The sequence below is a fragment of the Schistocerca cancellata genome, chromosome 6 (assembly GCF_023864275.1).
Source record: "Schistocerca cancellata isolate TAMUIC-IGC-003103 chromosome 6, iqSchCanc2.1, whole genome shotgun sequence".
In the NCBI taxonomy this organism is placed as follows: Eukaryota; Metazoa; Arthropoda; class Insecta; order Orthoptera; family Acrididae; genus Schistocerca; species Schistocerca cancellata.
The window spans coordinates 640,497,328-640,516,077 of record NC_064631.1 but is presented as its reverse complement, the minus strand read 5'-3'; the positions used below and the strand labels follow the sequence as shown (position 1 = coordinate 640,516,077).

Below are 18,750 nucleotides of genomic sequence, written 5' to 3'. Positions count from 1 at the left end.
GCTACCTGTCCTCTGTAATAAAAAAACTGAGTTAATGGATCAACAACGAACGGAAACGGGTGTCTTTCGACGTCCGCCCAGAGCAGATATGACGAACAAAAACGTACAAAATGAGATTATACAAAAAAAAGAGCGTTAAGGCGCTGCTTCCTGGACTCGGGTAGGCGCGCCGGCCCCGGATCGAATCCGCCCGGCGGATTAACGACGAGGGCCGGTATGCCGGCCAGCCTGGACGTGGTTTTTAGGCGGTTTTCCACATCCCACTAAGTGAATACCGGGCTGGTCCCCAAGTTCCGCCTCAGTTACACGACTCACAGACATTTGAAAACGTTCGCACTATTACACGATTTACACTACACGCAGACAGTTGGGGTACACTTTTTCCGTCCCGGGGGGGGGGGGGGGGTGTTCGGGGTGGCGTCAGGAAGGGTATCCGGCCACCCTCTGCCATTAACACTACCAAATCCGTACTAACAAAGCCCCGACCCCGCGTTGGAGTGGGACAAAGGCCCCAAGGAAGAAAGAATGACTGTCAGACTTTCGTTTTAGCCCCCTAACAGGAGGAATGTTCAATACCCAGGGATCATTCGAAGGGAAAAAGTGTAGTAAAACGGGCTCTAAAACGCACAACTCAAGAACTATAAGCACATCTTCGACTTTTTTTTGTGTCGTCAGTGTTCGGATATACATCTTGTCAACCGCCATGAATTCCTCTCCTGTGTCAACCTTTTGAACTCTGAGATTGCAACCTACGTTCTCAGTTATTTGGCGGATGTATCCCCATCTCTGTCTTTCTGTACAGCTTTTACCCTCTACAGCTCCCTCTATTACCATGGAAGCTATTCCATGAAGTCTTAACAGATGTCCTATCATTCTGTCCTTCCTTCTTGTCTATGGTTCCGATTTTCCAGACAATCTCCTTATTCCTTCCTTATCAGTCCACCTAATTTTCTGTAGCACCACTTATCAAATGCTTTGATCCTCTTCTGTTCCGGTTTTCCCGCACCGCATGTTTCACTGCCGTCAATATCGTGTTCCAAACGGACATTCTTAGATATTTTTCCTCAAATTAAGACCTATATTTGATACTAGTAGATTTCTCTTGGCTAGGAGTGCTATATAAAGGGTGGTCCACTGATCGTGACAGGACCAAATATCTCACGAAATAAGCGTCAAACGAAAAAACTACAAAGAACGAAACTTGTCTAGCTTGAAGGGGGAAACCAGATGGCGCTATGGTTGGCCCGCTAGATGGAGCTGCCATACGTCAAACGGATATCAACTGCGTATTTTTTTTAAATAGGAGCCCCCATTTTTATTACATATTCGTGTAGTACGTAAAGAAATATGAATGTTTTAGTTGGACCACTTTTTCGCTTTGTGATAGATGACGCTGTAATAGTCACAAACGTATAAGTACGTGGTATCACGTAACATTCCGCCAGTGCGGACGGTATTTGCTTCATGATACATTATCCGTGTTAAAATGGACCGTTTACCAATTGCGGTAAAGGTCGATATCGTGTTGACTTATAGCTATTGTGATCAAAATGCCCAACGGGCGTGCGCTATGTATGCTGCTCGGTATCCTAGACAACATCATCCAAGTGTCCGGACCGTTCGCCGGGTAGTTACGTTATTTAAACAGGAAGTGTTCAGCCACATGTGAAAGGTCAATCACTGCTGTCGCGGCTAATCCGCACATCAGTAGCAGACAAATTGCGCGAGAATCGGGAATCTCGATACCTTAAAAGCTAAGAGCACTTTTTCATCTTCGCTGCTGTGAGACGCATCCGTTCTTGTGAAGAATTACTCATAGCTTCTAAGGTCCTAAGGTGCACAATTTAGAGCACATGCTTCCTAGGCTTTGTTTTCTTGTTTTGACTCGTATTACCATCTGCCAGAACATACAATACAAAGAGTTTGGAGTAGAAGAGATTTGTTTCAGAGTATCGATGATGAAGAAGTGCCTACAGTTCGTAAGATATGCATTTATAGCCGCTATTTACTAGACTTTTGTGGTTCGAATTTTCATTCCATTTATATCCCTGAATACTGAATATTCTTGCTTGGACACCCAGTACATATTCATATTCCATTTTTAAATGATGGCCTTCACTTTTTAAGTGCTGTAGTCTTTTTCTGAAACTTCAAAAATTACTCAGTAAAATTAAGCTTTTACAAATGTGAAAAGATGTGCCTAGGAACAAGTATTCTACTGAAATTTACAAGCGTTGCAATCCAGGAAACCTTGTCAGTACTGTATGTGGTCGTCTATCTGTTACATTATTACTCTACTTCACAGTAAAAATCAGTAAGTGGAATCAAACTAACCAGAAGAATTATCAAAACCCAATTACAAATGAAAATATGTTTTGAAATAGAAGCTATTGGAAACTAACTCAAAGTTCCATTTTCAAGACAGGTAAAACTATTAAGATTCATTTGGAAGCGTCACGTGTTTAGTGGTAAAGACCTCCTTCTGTTTCCAGGTACGACCGACGAAGTATGACTAAACTGTCCACATATTATGTAAACACACTCCTGGAAATTGAAATAAGAACACCGTGAATTCATTGTCCCAGGAAGGGGAAACTTTATTGACACATTCCTGGGGTCAGATACATCACATGATCACACTGACAGAACCATAGGCACATAGACACAGGCAACAGAGCATGCACATGTCGGCACTAGTACAGTGTATATCCACCTTTCGCAGCAATGCAGGCTGCTATTCTCCCATGGAGACGATCGTAGAGATGCTGGATGTAGTCCTGTGGAACGGCTTGCCATGCCATTTCCACCTGGCGCCAAAGTTGGACCAGCGTTCGTGCTGGACGTGCAGACCGCGTGAGACGACGCTTCATCCAGTCCCAAACATGCTCAATGGGGGACAGATCCGGAGATCTTGCTGGCCAGGGTAGTTGACTTACACCTTCTAGAGCACGTTGGGTGGCACGGGATACATGCGGACGTGCATTGTCCTGTTGGAACAGCAAGTTCCCTTGCCGGTCTAGGAATGGTAGAACGATGGGTTCGATGACGGTTTGGATGTACCGTGCACTATTCAGTGTCCCCTCGACGATCACCAGTGGTGTACGGCCAGTGTAGGAGATCGCTCCCCACACCATGATGCCGGGTGTTGGCCCTGTGTGCCTCGGTCGTATGCAGTCCTGATTGTGGCGCTCACCTGCAAGGCGCCAAACACGCATACGACCATCATTGGCACCAAGGCAGAAGCGACTCTCATCGCTGAAGACAACACGTCTCCATTCGTCCCTCCATTCACGCCTGTCGCGACACCACTGGAGGCGGGCTGCACGATGTTGGGGCGTGAGCGGAAGACGGCCTAACGGTGTGCGGGACCGTAGCCCAGCTTCATGGAGACGGTTGCGAATGGTCCTCGCCGATACCCCAGGAGCAACAGTGTCCCTAATTTGCTGGGAAGTGGCGGTGCGGTCCCCTACGGCACTGCGTAGGATCCTACGGTCTTGGCGTGCATCCGTGCGTCGCTGCAGTCCGGTCCCAGGTCGACGGGCACGTGCACCTTCCGCCGACCACTGGCGACAACATCGATGTACTGTGGAGACCTCACGCCCCACGTGTTGAGCAATTCGGCGGTACGTCCACCCGGCTTCCCGCATGCCCACTATACGCCCTCGCTCAAAGTCCGTCAACTGCACATACGGTTCACGTCCACGCTGTCGCGGCATGCTACCAGTGTTAAAGACTGCGATGGAGCTCCGTATGCCACGGCTAACTGGCTGACACTGACGGCGGCGGTGCACAAATGCTGCGCAGCTAGCGCCATTCGACGGCCAACACCGCGGTTCCTGGTGTGTCCGCTGTGCCGTGCGTGTGATCATTGCTTGTACAGCCCTCTCGCAGTGTCCGGAGCAAGTATGGTGGGTCTGACACACCGGTGTCAATGTGTTTTTTTTTCCATTTCCAGGAGTGTAGTTCTAGCAGTATATAGCATTTTACTCATCACAAAATTCTTTGCCTGGAAAATTAACAATAACTTCGAAATAGCTTTAATATATTATACACCACTAAAGTATATAGAACGCGAAATATTTACAAATGCTGAGCAATACACAACGTCATGTCTAACAACAAGAAGAACTTTATAAAATGGCGGAAACTTCTAATGGCCGTTTCTTCTTAATTCATGCGGTTCTAAACTAAGTCATTAGACTGACGTAGCGACAAAAAAAGATTGAGTGTTCCTAGGATCGTAGCAGAGAAGGCCAATGCTGGCCTTCGTTTTGTTGGCAGAATTTTGGGAATGTGTAGCTCGCCTGTAAAGCAGACGGTGTATAGAATGCTAGTGGGACCCATTCTTGAGCACAGTTCGAGTGTTTGGGATCCCAACCAGGAAGGATTAAAGGAAGACGTCGAAGAAATTCGAGGTGTGCTACTAGATATGTTACCGGTAAGTTCGATCGACACACAAGTATCAAGGAGTTATTTCGTGAACTCAAATGGGAATCCCTATAGTGAATGACCGAGCAAAGTAACACAGTAGTTAGCGGACTGGAATGGCTTTCGGGAGGACGACTGTTCAAACCAGCCGCAGGGCATCCAGATTTAGGTTTTCCGTGACTGATCTAAATCACTAACGGAAAATGCGGGGGTGGTTCTCCTGAAAAGGCACTCCACTCGCCCCTCCGACCTTGTGCTCCGTCTCTAATGAACTCGTTGTCGACGGGACGTTAAACACTAATCTCCCCCTACAGGAGGGAAGACGACACTCTTTTCGCGAGGCACTATTGTGAAAATTTTGAGAACAGTCATTTGAGGCCGCCTGCACATCAATTCTACTGCCGCCAACATACGTTTCGCATAAGGACAACGAAGATAAAAAGAGAATAATTAGAGCTTGTACGGAGGTACATTACTTCTTAAGTAATAGAGCCCAGTACGTTGTCCTCGATGGTGAGTGTTCATCGGAGGTGAGGGTATCATGTGGAGTGCCCCTTAGAAGTGTGGTAGGTCCGCTGTTGTTTTCTATCTACATAAATGATATTTTGAATAGGGTGCATAGCAATGTGCGGCTGTTTGCTGATGATGCTGTGGCGTACGGGAAGGTGTCGTCGTTGAGTGACTGTAGGAGGATACAAGATGACTTGGACAGGATTTGTGATTGGTGTAAAGAATGGCAGCTAACTCTAAATATAGATAAATGTAACTTAATGCAGTTGAATAGGAAAAAGGATCCCGTAGTGTTTGAATACTCCATAAGTAGTGTAGCGCTTGACACAGTCACGTCGATTAAATATTTGGGCGTAACATTGCAGAGCGATATGAAGTGGGACAAGCATGTAATGGCAGTTGTGGTGAAGGCGGATAGTCGTCTTCGGTTCATTGGTAGAATTTTGGGAAGATCTGGTTCATCTGTAAAGGAGACCGAAATAAAACACTAATACAACCTATTCTTGAGTACTGCTCGAGCGTTTGGGATCCCTATCAGGTCGGATTGAGGGAGGACATAGAAGCAATTCAGAGGCGGGCTGCTAGATTTGTTACTGGTAGGTTTGATCATCACGCGAGTGTTACGGAAATGTTTCAGGAACTCGGGTGGGAGTCTCTGGAGGAAAGGAGGCGTTGTTTCCGTGAATCGCTACTGAGGAAATTTAGAGAACCACCATTTGAGGCTGACTGCAATACAATTTTACTGCCGCCAACTTATATTTCGCGGAGAGACCACAAAGACAAGATAAGAGAGATTAGAGGCATATAGGCAGCCATTTTTCCCTCGTTCTGTTTGGGAGTGGAACAGAGAGAGAAGATGCTAGTTGTGGTACGAGGTACTCTCCGCCATGCACAGTATGGTGGATTGCGGAGTATGTATGTAGATGTAGATGAGGTTTCTAGGGAGTCGCTTTTCTTTCGCTCTGTTATGCGAGTGGAACAGGAAAGAAAGCGAGTAGCAGTGGTACAGGGCGCCCTTCGCTGTGCACGGTACGATCACTTTCGGAGTATGTATGTAGATCTAGATGTACACTATCTTCTAGGTACAGCTCTGACCCTTGCAGTTGGATGATTTGGGGAAAGTGCAGCGTGTTTTCTTTTGAGATGTGTTCTTACATGAGATAAAGCCGATCAAAATTTAAAGAGAGGCGCTGTAAACATAGACCGGGAAACAAATAGTTGTTGAAGTTTGGGCCTTTCTACAGTATTTGTGTTGAGAATGGTCATTACTGAGCGGTACAGGTAGTCTTCCTGTTGACGTTCATTGCTCATTTATTTTTGGCTATGTTCGCTTCTGTACTTAGTCCTCTGAGTGTGATGCTGTTGTCACAGACTTACAACTACCTTCTACGTTAGCCATTCCGTACATATCGTTTTGAGGTTATGCTGACACCACAACAAGATTCGTGATTCCGTGGAGGGAAAGACACATAAAAGCGGGAAAAATAGAGCGGTAGAGTAGATACCGGACGCACAAGCGCCAACACGCCATTCCTTCTATTTATTTTCAGGCCATACATCTTTTGGCCTTCTTCTGAGTGCGCCGACAGATCGAAGTAGCATCATTAGCTTCTGTTGTTTTAAATCCGACGGCCGCACCACGCACAGGCTGTATGACAATTCTAGAGTGGAATGCATAATTCCGAGACCCCGTAGTGAGGAAGCAGTGAAAATTCGTTTGGCGAAGGGTTTACTTAATGGAGATAGCAGTTTCAACCTCGACTCTGCGGTTCCTTTGACCAACTCGCAAAGATATCGTTACAGTGCAGCTCATGTTGATGCACTGATATCCCCGCATGGATCGAACGTACAACCTCAGAGTCCGTTCTCATTAAATTTTTTGCTGCCGTGCAACATCTCTGGCTCTAGTGTATATGTGATCGCATGCGCGGTAATGCGTCCGTCGAGTTTAAAGAAGGACGCGAGTGCTGTGGATAAAAATTCTGTAGGTTCGCTCGGAGATGGCCGAAAGATCTACGGTCGAAATATCATGTGAAGAAATGGGACTTCTGCAGCTGCACACCCCAAATGTAATGGATCAGTCAATATGCCGCGAAAACATGAAATTGCACCCGAAAATACACTCCTGGAAATGGAAAAAAGAACACATTGACACCGGTGTGTCAGACCCACCATACTTCCTCCGGACACTGCGAGAGGGCTGTACAAGCAATGACCACACGCACGGCACAGCGGACACACCAGGAACCGCGGTGTTGGCCGTCGAATGGCGCTAGCTGCGCAGCATTTGTGCACCGCCGCCGTCAGTGTCAGCCAGTTTGCCGTGGCATACGGAGCTCCATCGCAGTCTTTAACACTGGTAGCATGCCGCGACAGCGTGGACGTGAACCGTATGTGCAGTTGACGGACTTTGAGCGAGGGCGTATAGTGGGCATGCGGGAGGCCGGGTGGACGTACCGCCGAATTGCTCAACACGTGGGGCGTGAGGTCTCCACAGTACATCGATGTTGTCGCCAGTGGTCGGCGGAAGGTGCACGTGCCCGTCGACCTGGGACCGGACCGCAGCGACGCACGGATGCACGCCAAGACCGTAGGATCCTATGCAGTGCCGTAGGGGACCGCACCGCCACTTCCCAGCAAATTAGGGACACTGTTGCTCCTGGGGTATCGGCGAGGACCATTCGCAACCGTCTCCATGAAGCTGGGCTACGGTCCCGCACACCGTTAGGCCGTCTTCCGCTCACGCCCCAACATCGTGCAGCCCGCCTCCAGTGGTGTCGCGACAGGCGTGAATGGAGGGACGAATGGAGACGTGTCGTCTTCAGCGATGAGAGTCTCTTCTGCCTTGGTGCCAATGATGGTCGAATGCGTGTTTGGCGCCGTGCAGGTGAGCGCCACAATCAGGACTGCGTACGACCGAGGCACACAGGGCCAACACCCGGCATCATGGTGTGGGGAGCGATCTCCTACACTGGCCGTACAACACTGGTGATCGTCGAGGGGACACTGAATAGTGCACGGTACATCCAAACCGTCATCGAACCCATCGTTCTACCATTCCTAGACCGGCAAGGGAACTTGCTGTTCCAACAGGACAATGTACGTCCGCATGTATCCCGTGCCACCCAACGTGCTCTAGAAGGTGTAAGTCAACTACCCTGGCCAGCAAGATCTCCGGATCTGTCCCCCATTGAGCATGTTTGGGACTGGATGAAGCGTCGTCTCACGCGGTCTGCACGTCCAGCACGAACGCTGGTCCAACTGAGGCGCCAGGTGGAAATGGCATGGCAAGCCGTTCCACAGGACTGCATCCAGCATCTCTACGATCGTCTCCATGGGAGAATAGCAGCCTGCATTGCTGCGAAAGGTGGATATACACTGTACTAGTGCCGACATTGTGCATGCTCTGTTGCCTGGTCTATGTGCCTGTGGTTCTGTCAGTGTGATCATGTGATGTATCTGACCCCGGGAATGTGTCAATAAAGTTTCCCCTTCCTGGGACAATGAATTCACGGTGTTCTTATTTCAATTTCCAGGAGTGTAGATGCCCATTATTCTACTCAGGAAATGGCAGACATGATATTCCGCCATCATTTGAAGGGCTTATTTCAACAGTGGTACAAGTCCATTTTTGTTCATTTTAAGTTAAATGAGCGCTGAAAAATCTGCAGTTGAGGTACCAGAAACATATGGCTTCTTGCTAGTGATGAACCTTTCTTTCTGTTTGTTTGGATCATTAATGTCAGAAGCACTATAATCAGAAAAGGGAGGTAATGGACTTGTACCACTATTGAAATAAGCCCTTTATTTAGTCGGGACTGTTCCAACGCTGTCCCTTAGCGTTGCTGCACTGGCAGCGGCCCCCAGCTCGCTCGCAGGCAGGTGCAGTTAGCAAAGGCTATCCGCCTGACAGCCCTATTACACGCTTTCTGCGCTTGCGAAGGGACGTCTATTAATTGAGCTCGAAATAGGAGGAGGGACGGGGGTGGAGGGGTCTGGTAAAATCGCACCAGATCTCATTTAAAAGGAGGGCAATGAAAATCTCCCGTCAAATTTTTAATTAAGAGAATACACGTTATTATAACGGATAACAATTTGTTTCCTAGAATTACTCTCGAGCACAGACAGTATTAAAGTTTATGCTTCTCTGAACTGATACTGCGCCATGACCTGGATGCCATTACTTGAAACAAGTGCCGCACAAGTGTCAGATTTCATTCGGGAAATTCCCTGCCGCGCTGCTCGAAATCACTGCATATCAGTCAGTGAGTCAGAGTGATATTCTGCAAAATATATAGGGCAGGTTTTCTGTGTTCAGCATCAATTTGTGTCAAAACTTTACCAGTGAGTATGTTAAGCAGCATCCCGACAAGCTGAAACAAATCCGCAACCAAGAAATGCATCAGTGTGCTCCCTGCCGCCGTTGGATAAGCAGCTGCAGCAGCAAGTCGTATACTCCTAGCTCACTCATTTGTTACATAGTTTAATTCCTCATTTCTTTGCATGTTTTTGGTACTTGCATTGTTTAATTCATAAATTTCGGGCGTATTATAGTATTTGAGAGTTGTAGCATCGCGTTTTAGTACCTGAATAGTGTAAAATCGCGCAGTCTCCTTCCGCCGCCCAGCAGTGTGTCAGCAGTGCGCAAGTAGCAGCATTACTGCATTTACTAGGCAATCTTGTATTTTAATAACCGTTTAAATTTTGTGTCGATTGTTTGCGCTCTCTGTAGATTAGTTCAGACGTTCTTTGCACAACAGTTTTTAGCATGGATAGGGACTGCAACTGCTGTGTTCGGATGCAGGCTGAGTTGGCATCCCTTCGCTCCCAGCTTCAGGCAGTGTTGGCTTCGGTCACACAGCTTGAGGCTGTTGCCAATGGGCATCACTGTGGGGGTCCGGATGGGGGTTTGTCGGGGACGGCCAGCTCGTCCCACGCATCCCCCGATCGGACCACGACTGTGGTTGCCCAGGATACTGCCCGCATTGAGGCTGATCCCTCACCTGTGGTGGAGTGGGAGGTCGTCTCAAAGTGTGGCAGGGGGCGAAAGACATTCCGGAGGGCTGAACGGAGGGCCTCTCCAGTTTGTCAGACGAACCAGTTTCAGGCTCTGTCTCAGGCTGATATTGATCTTCGGCCTGACATGGTTGCTTGTCCTGTTCCAGAGGTTGCCCCCGAGTCTGCAAGATCCGGGCGGTCGCAGAGGGTGGGCTTACTGGTAGTTGGGAGCTCCAACGTCAGGCGCGTAATGGGGCCCCTTAGGGATATGGCAGCAAGAGAGGGGAAGAAAACCAATGTGCACTCCGTGTGCATACCGGGGGGAGTCATTCCAGATGTGGAAAGGGTCCTTCCGGATGCCATGAAGGGTACAGGGTGCACCCATCTGCAGGTGGTCGCTCATGTCGGCACCAATGATGTGTGTCGCTATGGATCGGAGGAAATCCTCTCTGGCTTCCGGCGGCTATCTGATTTGGTGAAGACTGCCAGTCTCGCTAGCGGGATGAAAGCAGAGCTCACCATCTGCAGCATCGTCGACAGGACTGACTGCGGACCTTTGGTACAGAGCCGAGTGGAGGGTCTGAATCAGAGGCTGAGACGGTTCTGCGACCGTGTGGGCTGCAGATTCCTCGACTTGGGGTTTCGGGTTCCGCTGGATAGGTCAGGACTCCACTACACGCAACAAGCGTCTACACGGGTAGCAGGGGTTGTGTGGCGTGGGCTGGCCGGTTTTTTAGGTTAGATGGCCTTGGGCAAGTACAGAAAGGGCAACAGCCTCTACGGGTGCGGGGCAAAGTCAGGACATGCGGGGACCAAGCAGCAATCGGTATTGTAATTGTAAACTGTCGAAGCTGCGTTGGTAAAGTACCGGAACTTCAAGCGCTGATAGAAAGCACCGAAGCTGAAATCGTTATAGGTACAGAAAGCTGGCTGAAGCCAGAGATAAATTCTGCTGAAATTTTTACAAAGGCACAGACGGTGTTTAGAAAGGATAGATTGCATGCAACCGGTGGTGGAGTGTTCGTCGCTGTTAGTCGTAGTTTCTCCTGTAGTGAAGTAGAAGTGGATAGTTCCTGTGAATTATTATGGGTGGAGGTTACACTCAACAACCGAGCTAGGTTAATAATTGGCTCCTTTTACCGACCTCCCGACTCAGCAGCATTAGTGGCAGAACAACTGAGAGAAAATTTGGAATACATTTCACATAAATTTTCTCAGCATGTTATAGTCTTAGGTGGAGATTTCAATTTACCAGATATAGAATGGGACACTCAGATGTTTAGGACGGGTGGTAGGGACAGAGCATCGAGTGACATTATACTGAGTACACTATCCGAAAATTACCTCGAGCAATTAAACAGAGAACCGACTCGTGGAGATAACATCTTGGACCTACTGATAGCAAACAGACCCGAACTTTTCGACTCTGTGTGTGCAGAACAGGGAATCAGTGATCATAAGGCCGTTGCAGCATCCCTGAATATGGAAGTTAATAGGAATATAAAAAAGGGAGGAAGGTTTATCTGTTTAGCAAGAGTAATAGAAGGCAGATTTCAGACTACCTAACAGATCAAAACGAAAATTTCTGTTCCGACACTGACAATGTTGAGTATTTATGGAAAAAGTTCAAGGCAATCGTAAAATGCGTTTTAGACAGGTACGTGCCGAGTAAAACTGTGAGGGACGGGAAAAACCCATCCGTGGTACAACAACAAAGTTAGGAAACTACTGCGAGAGCAAAGAGAGCTTCACTGCAAGTTTAAACGCAGCCAAAACCTCTCAGACAAACAGAAGCTAAACGATGTCAAAGTTAGCGTAAGGAGGGCTATGCGTGAAGCGTTCAGTGAATTCGAAAGTAAAATTCTATGTACCGACTTGACAGAAAATCCTAGGGAGTTCTGGTCTTACGTTAAATCAGTAAGTGGCTCGAAACAGCATATCCAGACACTCCGGGATGATGAAGGCATTGAAACAGAGGATGACACGCGTAAAGCTGAAATACTAAACACCTTTTTCCAAAGCTGTTTCACAGAGGAGGACCGCTCTGCAGTTCCTTCTCTAAATCCTCGCACAAACGAAAAAATGGCTGACATCGAAATAAGTGTCCAAGGAATAGAAAAGCAACTGGAATCACTCAACAGAGGAAAGTCCACTGGACCTGACGGGATACCAATTCGATTCTACACAGAGTACGCGAAAGAACTTGCCCCCTTCTAACAGCCGTGTACCGCAAGTCTCTAGAGGAACGGAAGGTTCCAAATGATTGGGAAAGAGCACAGGTAGTCCCAGTCTTCAAGAAGGGTCGTCGAGCAGATGCGCAAAACTGTAGACCTATATCTCTGACGTCGATCTGTTGTAGAATTTTAGAACATGTTTTTTGCTCGAGTATCATGTCGTTTTTGGAAACCCAGAATCTACTATGTAGGAATCAACATGGATTCGGGAAACAGCGATCGTGTGAGACCCAACTCGCTTTATTTGTTCATGAGACCTAGAAAATATTAGATACATTCTCCCAGGTAGATGCTATTTTTCTTGACTTCCGGAAGGCGTTCGATACAGTTCCGCACTGTCGCCTGATAAACAAAGTAAGAGCCTACGGAATATCAGACCAGCTGTGTGGCTGGATTGAAGAGTTTTTAGCAAACAGAGCACAGCATGTTGTTATCAATGGAGAGACGTCTACAGACGTTAAAGTAACCTCTGGCGTGCCACAGGGGAGTGTTATGGGACCATTGATTTTCACAATATATATAAATGACCTAGTAGATAGTGTCCAAAGTTCCATGCGGCTTTTCGCGGATGATGCTGTAATATACAGAGAAGTTGCAGCATTAGAAAATTGTAGCGAAATGCAAGAAGATCTGCAGCGGATAGGCACTTGGTGCAGGGAGTGGCAACTGACCCTTAACATAGACAAATGTAATGTATTGCGAATACATAGAAAGAAGGATCCTTTATTGTATGATTATATGATAGCGGCACAAACACTGGTAGCAGTTACATCTGTAAAATATCTGGGAGTATGCGTGCGGAACGATTTGAAGTGGAATGATCATATAAAATTAATTGTTGGTAAGGCGGGTACCAGGTTGAGATTCATTGCGAGAGTCCTTAGAAAATGTAGTCCATCAACAAAGGAGGTGGCTTACAAAACACTCGTTCGACCTATACTTGAGAATTGCTCATCAGTGTGGGATCCGTACCAGATCTGGTTGACGGAGGAGATAGAGAAGATCCAAAGAAGAGCGGCGCGTTTCGTCACAGGGTTATTTGGTAACCGTGATAGCGTTACGGAGATGTTTAACAAACTTAAGTGGCAGACTCTGCAAGAGAGGCGCTCTGCATCGCGGTGTAGCTTGCTCGCCAGGTTTCGAGAGGGTGCGAATATATTGCTTCCCCCTACTTATACCTCCCGAGGAGATCACGAATGTAAAATCAGAGAGATTAGAGCGCGCACGGAGGCTTTCAGACAGTCGTTTTTCGCGCGAACCATACGCGACTGGAACAGGAAAGGGAGGTAATGACAGTGGCACGTAAAGTGCCCTCCGCCACACACCGTTGTGTGGCTTGCGGAGTATAAATGTAGATGTAGATGTAGATCTGGGGAAGGAAGTTTAGCTGAAGTTCATAATCAAGAATCTATTAGTGGTCATATAAATGAAGAAATTGAAATTCTACGTAAACATAAGGTTCAAAGGAAGGCGCAAACAGTGTTTTCTTTCATCTGCAAAGCAAAAGTTCAGTGACGTTTAACGTACCCAATATATCAATAAAAGGTCAGTTTTTTTAGGGATCTTTCAAAATGATTGCTACTATTACTCGTGTTTTCGCGTTTCATTTTCGTCCGTCTGTGTGTCCATCCGCATACTACTCATGATTGGCATGTTTATTTACGTGCTAAAATGACTGTGTAATACACTTTACAAATCTATGTACTACCATTTTACTGTGAAATGAGAGCTGAAAATGATGACCGCATTTAAGGTACACCACAATGAGTTTAATTGTCTTGAAAGCTCGAACATGGCAGAGAATATTCAGTTGCTGTTGTTGTGGTCTTCAGTCCTGAGACTGGTTTAGTGCAGCTCTCCATGCTACTCTATACTGTGCAAGATTCTTCATCTCCCAGTACTTACTGCAACCTACATCCTTCTGGATCTGCTTAGTGTATTCATCTCTTGGTCTCCCTCTACGATTTTTACCCTCCACGCTGCCCTCCAATACTAAATTGGCGATCCCGTGATGCCTCAGAATATGTCCTACCAACCGGTCCCTTCTTCTTGTCAAGTTGTGCCACGAACTTCTCTTTTCCCCAATCCTATTCAATACCTCCTCATTAGTTATGTGATCTACCCATCTAATCTTCAGCATTCTTCTGTAGCACCACATTTCGAAAGCTTCTATTCTCTTCTTGTCCCAACTATTTATCCTCCATGTTTCACTTCCATACATGGCTACACTCCATGCAAATACTTTCAGAAAGGACTTCCTGACACTTAAATCTATACTCGATGTTAACAAATTTCTGTTCTTCAGAAACAAAATTTTGTCTTATAAAATTAATTCCGAGCATCCTAATAGCTATTTTTAGTGGTATAAAAATGGACATACCAAATAAATATAATTATTTAAAACTGATACTGTGAAGCTCAAGTTATGGGGGGAGAGGGGCAGGAGCTCCACCACATCTCAACAATGCTCTCTAAGGGGGGAGAGAGGCCCAATTTTTTTTAAAAAAGGTACGTAATTAAGAGTCGAGGGACATGAAAGGGAAGCAGTGGTTGGGAAGGGAGTAAGACAGGGTTGTAGCCTCTCCCCGATGTTATTCAATCTGTATATTGAGCAAGCAGTAAAGGAAACAAAAGAAAAATTCGGTGTAGGTATTAAAATCCATGGAGAAGAAATAAAAACTTTGAGGTTCGCCGATGACATTGTAATTCTGTCAGAGACAGCAAAGGACTTGGAAGAGCAGTTGAACGGAATGGATGGTGTCTTGAAGGGAGGATATAAGATGAACATCAACAAAAGCAAAACGAGGATAATGGAATGTAGTCGAATTAAGTCGGGTGATGTTGAGGGTATTAGATTAGGAAATGAGACACTTAAAGTAGTAAAGGAGTTTTGCTATTTGGGGAGCAAAATAACTGATGATGGTCGAAGTAGAGAGGATATAAAATGTAGACTGGAATGGCAAGGAAAGCGTTTCTGAAGAAGAGAAATTTGTTAACATCGAGTATAGATTTAAGTGTCAGGAAGTCATTTCTGAAAGTATTTGTATGGATTATAGCCATGTATGGAAGTGAAACAGGGACGGTAAATAGTTTGGACAAGAAGAGAATAGAAGCTTTCGAAATGTGGTGCTACAGAAGAATGCTGAAGATTAGATGGGTAGATCATATAACTAATGAGGAAGTATTGAATAGGATTGGGGAGAAGAGAAGTTTGTGACCAGAAGAAGGGATCGGTTGGTAGGACATGTTCTGAGGCATCAAGGGATCACCAATTTAGTATTGGAGGGCAGCGTGGAGGGTAAAAATCGTAGGGGGAGACCAAGAGATGAATACACTGAACAGATTCAGAAGGATGTAGGTTGCAGTAGGTACTGGGAGATGAAGAAGCTTGCACAGGATAGAGGAGCATGGAGAGCTGCATCAAACCAGTCTCGGGACTGAAGACCACAACAACAACAACAACGTAATGGTCGTCCCTCAACGACGTGGGCAACCTTGGTCGCGTGCACTCGGCCGGTGCAGAACTGTATCACAGGTTCCAGCTCGGCTAACTGACTGACCACGTGGTAGCCTTTTCGTCCGCCCCTGCTCACCTGTCCCGTGGGTGCGTAGCTGCACACCGTCAGGCACTCGAGTTGGAAACGCCTAGGGTAGCCAGTTGAGTTAACCGACAAGCACCCTTCATATACTGAAGTGCCAAAGAAACTAGTACACATCTACATCTACGTGACTACTCCGCCATTCACAATGAAGTGCCTGCAGAGGGTTCAATGAACCACCTTCAAGCTGTCTCTCTACCGTTCCACTCTCGAACGGCGCGCGGGAATAACGAGCACCTAAATTTCTCTGTGCGAGCCCCGATTTCTCTTATTTTATCGCGATGATCATTTCTCCCTATGTAGGTGGGTGCCAACAGAACGTTTTCGCAATCGGAGAAGAAAACTGGTGATTGAAATTTCATGAGAAGATCCCGTCGCGACGAAAAACGCCTTTGTTTTAATATTGCCACTCCACGTATTATATCTGTGGCACTATCTCCTCTATTTCGCGATAATACAAAACGTGCTGCCCTTCTTTGAACTTTTTCTAAGTCGTCCGCCAGCCCCACCTGATGCGGATCCCACACCGCACAGCAATACTCCAGAATAGGGTGCACAAGCGTAGTGTAAGCAGTCTCTTTTGTAGACCTGTTGCACCTACTAAGTGTTCTGCCAATGAATCTTAGTCTTTGGTTTGCTCTACCCACATCATTTTCTATGTAATCATTCCAATTTAGGTTATGTGTAATTGTAATCCCTAAATAGTTAGCTCAATTTACAGTCTTCAGATTTGTGTGACTTAACGCGTAATCGAAATTTAGCGGATATCTTTTAGTATTCATGTGAATAACTTCACACTTTTCTTTATTCAGGGCCAATTGCCACTTTTAGCACCATACAGATAGTTTATCTAAATCATTTTGCAATTCGTATTGGTCATCTAAATACTTTACATGACGCTAAATGACAGCATCATCTGCAAACAATCTAAGACGGCTACTCAGGTTGTCTCCTAGGTCGTTAATATAGATCAGGAACAATAGAGGGCCTATAACACTTCCTTGGCGAACGCCGGATATTACTTCCGTTTTACTCGATGACTTTCTGTCTATAACTATGAACTGTGACCTTTCTGACAGGAAATCTCGAATCCAGTCGCACAGCTGAGGCGATATTCCATAGGCACGCAGTTCAATTAGAAGACGCTTATGAGGAACGGTGTCGAAAGCCTTCTGGAAATCTAAAACATGGAATCTGTTTGACGTTCCCTGTCGATATCACTCATTACTTCATGAGTATAAAGAGCTAGTTGTCTTTCACAAGGACAATATTTTCTGAATCCGTGCTGACTATGTGAGAATAAATCGTTTTCTTCGAGGAACTTCATAATGTTCGAACACAGTGTATGTTCCAAAACTCTACTGCAAATCGACGTTAGTCGATGGGCCTGTAATTCAGCGGATTGCTCCTACTTCCATTTCTTGGTATTGGTGTGACTTGAGCAATTTTCCAGTCTTTAGGTACGGATCTTTCTGTGAGCGAGCGGTTGTATACAGGGTGAGTCACCTAACATTACCGATGGATATATTTCGTAAACCACATCAAATACTGACGAATCGATTCCACAGACCGAACGTCAGGAGAGGGGCTAGTGTAACTGGTTGATACAAACCATAAAAAAATGCACGGAAGTATGTTTTTTAACACAAACCTACGTTTTTCTAAATGGAACCCCGTTAGTTTTGTTAGCCCATCTGAACATATAAACAAATACGTAATCAGTGCCGTTTGTTGCATTGTAAAATGTTAATTACATCCGGAGATATTGTAACCTAAAGTTGACGCTTGAGTACCACTCCTCCGCTGTTCGATCGTGTGTATCGGAGAGTACCGAATTACGTAGGGATCCAAAGGGAACGGTGATGGACCTTAGGTACAGAAGAGACTGGAACAGCACATTACGTCCACATGCTAACACCTTTTTATTGGTCTTTTTCACTGACGCACATGTACATTACCATGAGGGGTGAGCTACACGTACACACGTGGTTTCCGTTTTCAATTACGGAGTGGAATAGAGTGTGTCCCGACATGTCAGGCCAATAGATGTTCAATGTGGTGGTCATCATTTGCTGCACACAATTGCAATCTCTGGCGTAATGAATGTCGTACACGCCGCAGTACATCTGGAGTAATGTCGCCGCAGGCTGCCACAATACGTTGTTTCATATCCTCTCGGGTTGTAGGCACATCACGGTACACATTCTCCTTTGACGTACCCCACAGAAAGAAGTCCAGAGGTGTAAGATCAGGAGAACGGGCTGGCCAATTCATGCGTCCTCCACGTCGTGGTAATGTACATGTGCGTCAGTGAAAAAGACCAATAAAAAGGTGTTAGCATGTGGACGCAATGTGCTGTTCCAGTCTCTTCTGTACCTAAGGTCCATCACCGTTCCCTTTGGATCCCTACGTAATTCGGTGTTATCCGATACAAACGATCCAACAGCGGAGGAGTGGTACTCAGGCGTCAACTTTAGGTTACAATATTTCCGGATGTAATTAACATTTTACAATGCAACAAACGGCACTGATTACGTATTTGTTTATATGTGCAGATGTGCTAACAAAACTAACGTGGTTCCATTTTAAAAAAACGTAGGTTTGTGTTAAAAAACATACTTCCGTGCATTTTTGTATAGTTTGTATTAAACAATTACACTAGCCCCTCTCCTCACGTTCGGTCTGTGGAATCGGTTCGTCAGTATTTGATGTGGTTTACGTAATATATCCAGCGGTAACATTAGGTGACTCACCCCGTATAATTGCTAAGTATGGAGCTATTGTATCAGCATACTCTGAAAGAAACCTGGCTGGTATACAATCTGGACCGGAGGCTTTGCCTTTATTAAGTGATTTAAACTGCTTAGCTACACCGAGGATATCTATTTCTATGTTTCTCATCTTGACAGTTGTTCTTGATTGGAATTCAGGAACATATACTTCGTCTTCTTTGGTGAAGTAGTTTAGGAAAACCGTGTTTA

At 46.0% G+C, this 18,750-nt stretch overlaps 1 protein-coding gene across 1 annotated transcript in view; it reads right to left on the bottom strand.

The window, feature by feature from the left end:
- LOC126190989 (uncharacterized) overlaps window positions 1-18,750 on the bottom strand; it is a 443,417-nt gene that overhangs the window by 16,981 nt on the left and 407,686 nt on the right. The gene's annotated exons all lie outside the window — the stretch shown is intronic.